Source organism: Cucurbita pepo, chromosome 17, assembly GCF_057944985.1.
Source record: "Cucurbita pepo subsp. pepo isolate OVF chromosome 17, ASM5794498v1, whole genome shotgun sequence".
NCBI lineage: Eukaryota > Viridiplantae > Streptophyta > Magnoliopsida > Cucurbitales > Cucurbitaceae > Cucurbita > Cucurbita pepo.
The window spans coordinates 380670-386669 of NC_141814.1; positions in this window are offsets into that span (position 1 = coordinate 380670).

The following is a 6000-nucleotide window of genomic DNA, read 5'->3' on the forward strand; positions in this document are numbered from 1 at the left end:
TTTTCGACGAATCTGTAAGGAAATGCTCAAGTTTAAGAGTCTTACACATATAAATACTTATTTTTTTCACTTTCGCTTCCGGGCCATTTTTCACTCAAAATCCATAGGTGTTAACATAGGAACTTTTTTGCCCATTGGGACAGGGTCGTTAACTCGATCTGAAAAGTTGTTTTCACGTTTTAGTATCATACCATATCCACTAAAGATTGTCCTAAGCATAAAATATGGAAGAAAAAAAACATTTACTCTTGTCGAAAAGACTTCACAACCTCAACCCTTACGAAAAGACCCTCGTGGAGGCACCCGAATGACTATGTGAAAAACCTTTGTGTCTCTCGATGTTTTTCGACGAATCTATAAGAAAACGCTCAAGTTTAAGAGTCTTACACATATAAATGGTTAAAATACGAATTTTTTTCACTTTCGCTTCCGGGCCATTTTTCACTCAAAATCCATAGGTGTTAACATAGGAACTTTTTTGCCCATTGGGACAGGGTCTTTAACTCGATCTGAAAAGTTGTTTTCTCATTTTAGTATCATACCATATCCACTAAAGATTGTCCTAAGCGTAAAATATTGAAGAAAAAAAACATTTACTCTTGTCGAAAAGACTTCACAACCTCATCCCTTACGAAAAGACCCTCGTGGAGGCACCCGAATGACTATGTGAAAAACCTTTGTTTCTCTCGATGTTTTTCGACGAATCTGTAAGGAAATGCTCAAGTTTAAGAGTCTTAAACATATAAATGGTTAAAATACGAATTTTTTTCACTTTCGCTTCCGGGCCATTTTTCACTCAAAATCCATAGGTGTTAACATAGGAACTTTTTTGCCCATTGGGACAGGGTCTTTAACTCGATCTGAAAAGTTGTTTTCTCGTTTTAGTATCATACCATATCCACTAAAGATTGTCCTAAGCGTAAAATATTGAAGAAAAAAAACATTTACTCTTGTCGAAAAGACTTCACAACCTCAACCCTTACGAAAAGACCCTCGTGGAGGCACCCGAATCACTATGTGAAAAACCTTTGTTTCTCTCGATGTTTTTCGACGAATCTGTAAGGAAATGCTCAAGTTTAAGAGTCTTACACATATAAATGGGTAAAATACAAATTTTTTTCACTTTCGCTTCCGGGCCATTTTTCACTCAAAATCCATAGGTGTTAACATAGGAACTTTTTTGCCCATTGAGACAGGGTCGTTAACTCGATCTGAAAAGTTGTTTTCTCGTTTTAGTATGATACCATATCCACTAAAGATTGTCCTAAGCTTAAAATATGGAAGAAAAAAAACATTTACTCGTGTCGAAAAGACTTCACAACCTCAACCCTTACGAAAAGACCCTCGTGGAGGCACCCGAATGACTATGTGAAAAACCTTTGTTTCTTTCGATGTTTTTCGACGAATCTGTAAGGAAACGCTCAAGTTTAAGAGTCTTACACATATAAATGGTGAAAATACGAATTTTTTTCACTTTCGCTTCCGGGCCATTTTTCACCCAAAATCCATAGGTGTTAACATAGGAACTTTTTGGCCCATTGGGACAGGGTCGTTAACTCGATCTGAAAAGTTGTTTTCTCGTTTTAGTATCATACCATATCCACTAAAGATTGTCCTAAGCGTAAAATATGGAAGAAAAAAAACATTTACTCTTGTCGAAAAGACTTCACAACCTCAACCCTTACGAAAAGACCCTCGTGGAGGCACCCGAATCACTATGTGAAAAACCTTTGTTTCTCTCGATGTTTTTCGACGAATCTGTAAGGAAATGCTCAAGTTTAAGAGTCTTACACATATAAATGGTTAAAATACTAATGTTTTTCACTTTCGCTTCCGGGCCATTTTTCACTCAAAATCCATAGGTGTTAACATAGGAACTTTTTTGCCCATTGGGACAGGGTCGTTAACTCGATCTGAAAAGTTGTTTTCACGTTTTAGTATCATACCATATCCACTAAAGATTGTCCTAAGCGTAAAATATGGAAGAAAAAAAACATTTACTCTTGTCGAAAAGACTTCACAACCTCAACCCTTACGAAAAGACCCTCGTGGAGGCACCCGAATGACTATGTGAAAAACCTTTGTGTCTCTCGATGTTTTTCGACGAATCTATAAGAAAACGCTCAAGTTTAAGAGTCTTACACATATAAATGGTTAAAATACGAATTTTTTTCACTTTCGCTTCCGGGCCATTTTTCACTCAAAATCCATAGGTGTTAACATAGGAACTTTTTTGCCCATTGGGACAGGGTCTTTAACTCGATCTGAAAAGTTGTTTTCTCGTTTTAGTATCATACCATATCCACTAAAGATTGTCCTAAGCGTAAAATATTGAAGAAAAAAAACATTTACTCTTGTCGAAAAGACTTCACAACCTCAACCCTTACGAAAAGACCCTCGTGGAGGCACCCGAATGACTATGTGAAAAACCTTTGTTTCTCTCGATGTTTTTCGACGAATCTGTAAGGAAATGCTCAAGTTTAAGAGTCTTAAACATATAAATGGTTAAAATACGAATTTTTTTCACTTTCGCTTCCGGGCCATTTTTCACTCAAAATCCATAGGTGTTAACATAGGAACTTTTTTGCCCATTGGGACAGGGTCTTTAACTCGATCTGAAAAGTTGTTTTCTCGTTTTAGTATCATACCATATCCACTAAAGATTGTCCTAAGCGTAAAATATTGAAGAAAAAAAACATTTACTCTTGTCGAAAAGACTTCACAACCTCAACCCTTACGAAAAGACCCTCGTGGAGGCACCCGAATCACTATGTGAAAAACCTTTGTTTCTCTCGATGTTTTTCGACGAATCTGTAAGGAAATGCTCAAGTTTAAGAGTCTTACACATATAAATGGGTAAAATACAAATTTTTTTCACTTTCGCTTCCGGGCCATTTTTCACTCAAAATCCATAGGTGTTAACATAGGAACTTTTTTGCCCATTGAGACAGGGTCGTTAACTCGATCTGAAAAGTTGTTTTCTCGTTTTAGTATGATACCATATCCACTAAAGATTGTCCTAAGCTTAAAATATGGAAGAAAAAAAACATTTACTCGTGTCGAAAAGACTTCACAACCTCAACCCTTACGAAAAGACCCTCGTGGAGGCACACGAATGACTATGTGAAAAACCTTTGTTTCTCTCGATGTTTTTCGACGAATCTGTAAGGAAATGCTCAAGTTTAAGAGTCTTACACATATAAATGGTTAAAATACGAATTTTTTTCACTTTCGCTTCCGGGCCATTTTTCACTCAAAATCCATAGGTGTTAACATAAGAACTTTTTTGCCCATTGAGACAGGGTCGTTAACTCGATCTGAAAAGTTGTTTTCTCGTTTTAGTATCATACCATATCCACTAAAGATTGTCCTAAGCTTAAAATATGGAAGAAAAAATACATTTACTCGTGTCGAAAAGACTTCACAACCTCAACCCTTACGAAAAGACCCTCGTGGAGGCACCCGAATGACTATGTGAAAAACCTTTGTGTCTCTCGATGTTTTTCGACGAATCTATAAGAAAACGCTCAAGTTTAAGAGTCTTACACATATAAATGGTTAAAATACGAATTTTTTTCACTTTCGCTTCCGGGCCATTTTTCACTCAAAATCCATAGGTGTTAACATAGGAACTTTTTTGCCCATTGGGACAAGGTCTTTAACTCGATCTGAAAAGTTGTTTTCTCGTTTTAGTATCATACCATATCCACTAAAGATTGTCCTAAGCGTAAAATATGGAAGAAAAAAAACATTTACTCTTGTCGAAAAGACTTCACAACCTCAACCCTTACGAAAAGACCCTCGTGGAGGCACCCGAATGACTATGTGAAAAACCTTTGTGTCTCTCGATGTTTTTCGACGAATCTATAAGAAAACGCTCAAGTTTAAGAGTCTTACACATATAAATGGTTAAAATATGAATTTTTTTCACTTTCGCTTCCGCGCCATTTTTCACTCAAAATCCATAGGTGTTAACATAGGAACTTTTTTGCCCATTGGGACAGGGTCTTTAACTCGATCTGAAAAGTTGTTTTCTCGTTTTAGTATCATACCATATCCACTAAAGATTGTCCTAAGCGTAAAATATTGAAGAAAAAAAACATTTACTCTTGTCGAAAAGACTTCACAACCTCAACCCTTACGAAAAGACCCTCGTGGAGGCACCCGAATCACTATGTGAAAAACCTTTGTTTCTTTCGATGTTTTTCGACGAATCTGTAAGGAAATGCTCAAGTTTAAGAGTCTTACACATATAAATGGGTAAAATACAAATTTTTTTCACTTTCGCTTCCGGGCCATTTTTCACTCAAAATCCATAGGTGTTAACATAGGAACTTTTTTGCCCATTGAGACAGGGTCGTTAACTCGATCTGAAAAGTTGTTTTCACGTTTTAGTATCATACCATATCCACTAAAGATTGTCCTAAGCGTAAAATATGGAAGAAAAAAAACATTTACTCTTGTCGAAAAGACTTCACAACCTCAACCCTTACGAAAAGACCCTCGTGGAGGCACCCGAATCACTATGTGAAAAACCTTTGTTTCTCTCGATGTTTTTCGACGAATCTGTAAGGAAATGCTCAAGTTTAAGAGTCTTACACATATAAATGGTTAAAATACTAATGTTTTTCACTTTCGCTTCCGGGCCATTTTTCACTCAAAATCCATAGGTGTTAACATAGGAACTTTTTTGCCCATTGAGACAGGGTCGTTAACTCGATCTGAAAAGTTGTTTTCACGTTTTAGTATCATACCATATCCACTAAAGATTGTCCTAAGCGTAAAATATGGAAGAAAAAAAACATTTACTCTTGTCGAAAAGACTTCACAACCTCAACCCTTACGAAAAGACCCTCGTGGAGGCACCCGAATCACTATGTGAAAAACCTTTGTTTCTCTCGATGTTTTTCGACGAATCTGTAAGGAAATGCTCAAGTTTAAGAGTCTTACACATATAAATGGTTAAAATACTAATGTTTTTCACTTTCGCTTCCGGGCCATTTTTCACTCAAAATCCATAGGTGTTAACATAGGAACTTTTTTGCCCATTGGGACAGGGTCGTTAACTCGATCTGAAAAGTTGTTTTCACGTTTTAGTATCATACCATATCCACTAAAGATTGTCCTAAGCGTAAAATATGGAAGAAAAAAAACATTTACTCTTGTCGAAAAGACTTCACAACCTCAACCCTTACGAAAAGACCCTCGTGGAGGCACCCGAATGACTATGTGAAAAACCTTTGTGTCTCTCGATGTTTTTCGACGAATCTATAAGAAAACGCTCAAGTTTAAGAGTCTTACACATATAAATGGTTAAAATATGAATTTTTTTCACTTTCGCTTCCGGGCCATTTTTCACTCAAAATCCATAGGTGTTAACATAGGAACTTTTTTGCCCATTGGGACAGGGTCTTTAACTCGATCTGAAAAGTTGTTTTCTCGTTTTAGTATCATACCATATCCACTAAAGATTGTCCTAAGCGTAAAATATTGAAGAAAAAAAACATTTACTCTTGTCGAAAAGACTTCACAACCTCAACCCTTACGAAAAGACCCTCGTGGAGGCACCCGAATGACTATGTGAAAAACCTTTGTTTCTCTCGATGTTTTTCGACGAATCTGTAAGGAAATGCTCAAGTTTAAGAGTCTTAAACATATAAATGGTTAAAATACGAATTTTTTTCACTTTCGCTTCCGGGCCATTTTTCACTCAAAATCCATAGGTGTTAACATAGGAACTTTTTTGCCCATTGGGACAGGGTCTTTAACTCGATCTGAAAAGTTGTTTTCTCGTTTTAGTATCATACCATATCCACTAAAGATTGTCCTAAGCGTAAAATATTGAAGAAAAAAAACATTTACTCTTGTCGAAAAGACTTCACAACCTCAACCCTTACGAAAAGACCCTCGTGGAGGCACCCGAATCACTATGTGAAAAACCTTTGTTTCTTTCGATGTTTTTCGACGAATCTGTAAGGAAATGCTCAAGTTTAAGAGTCT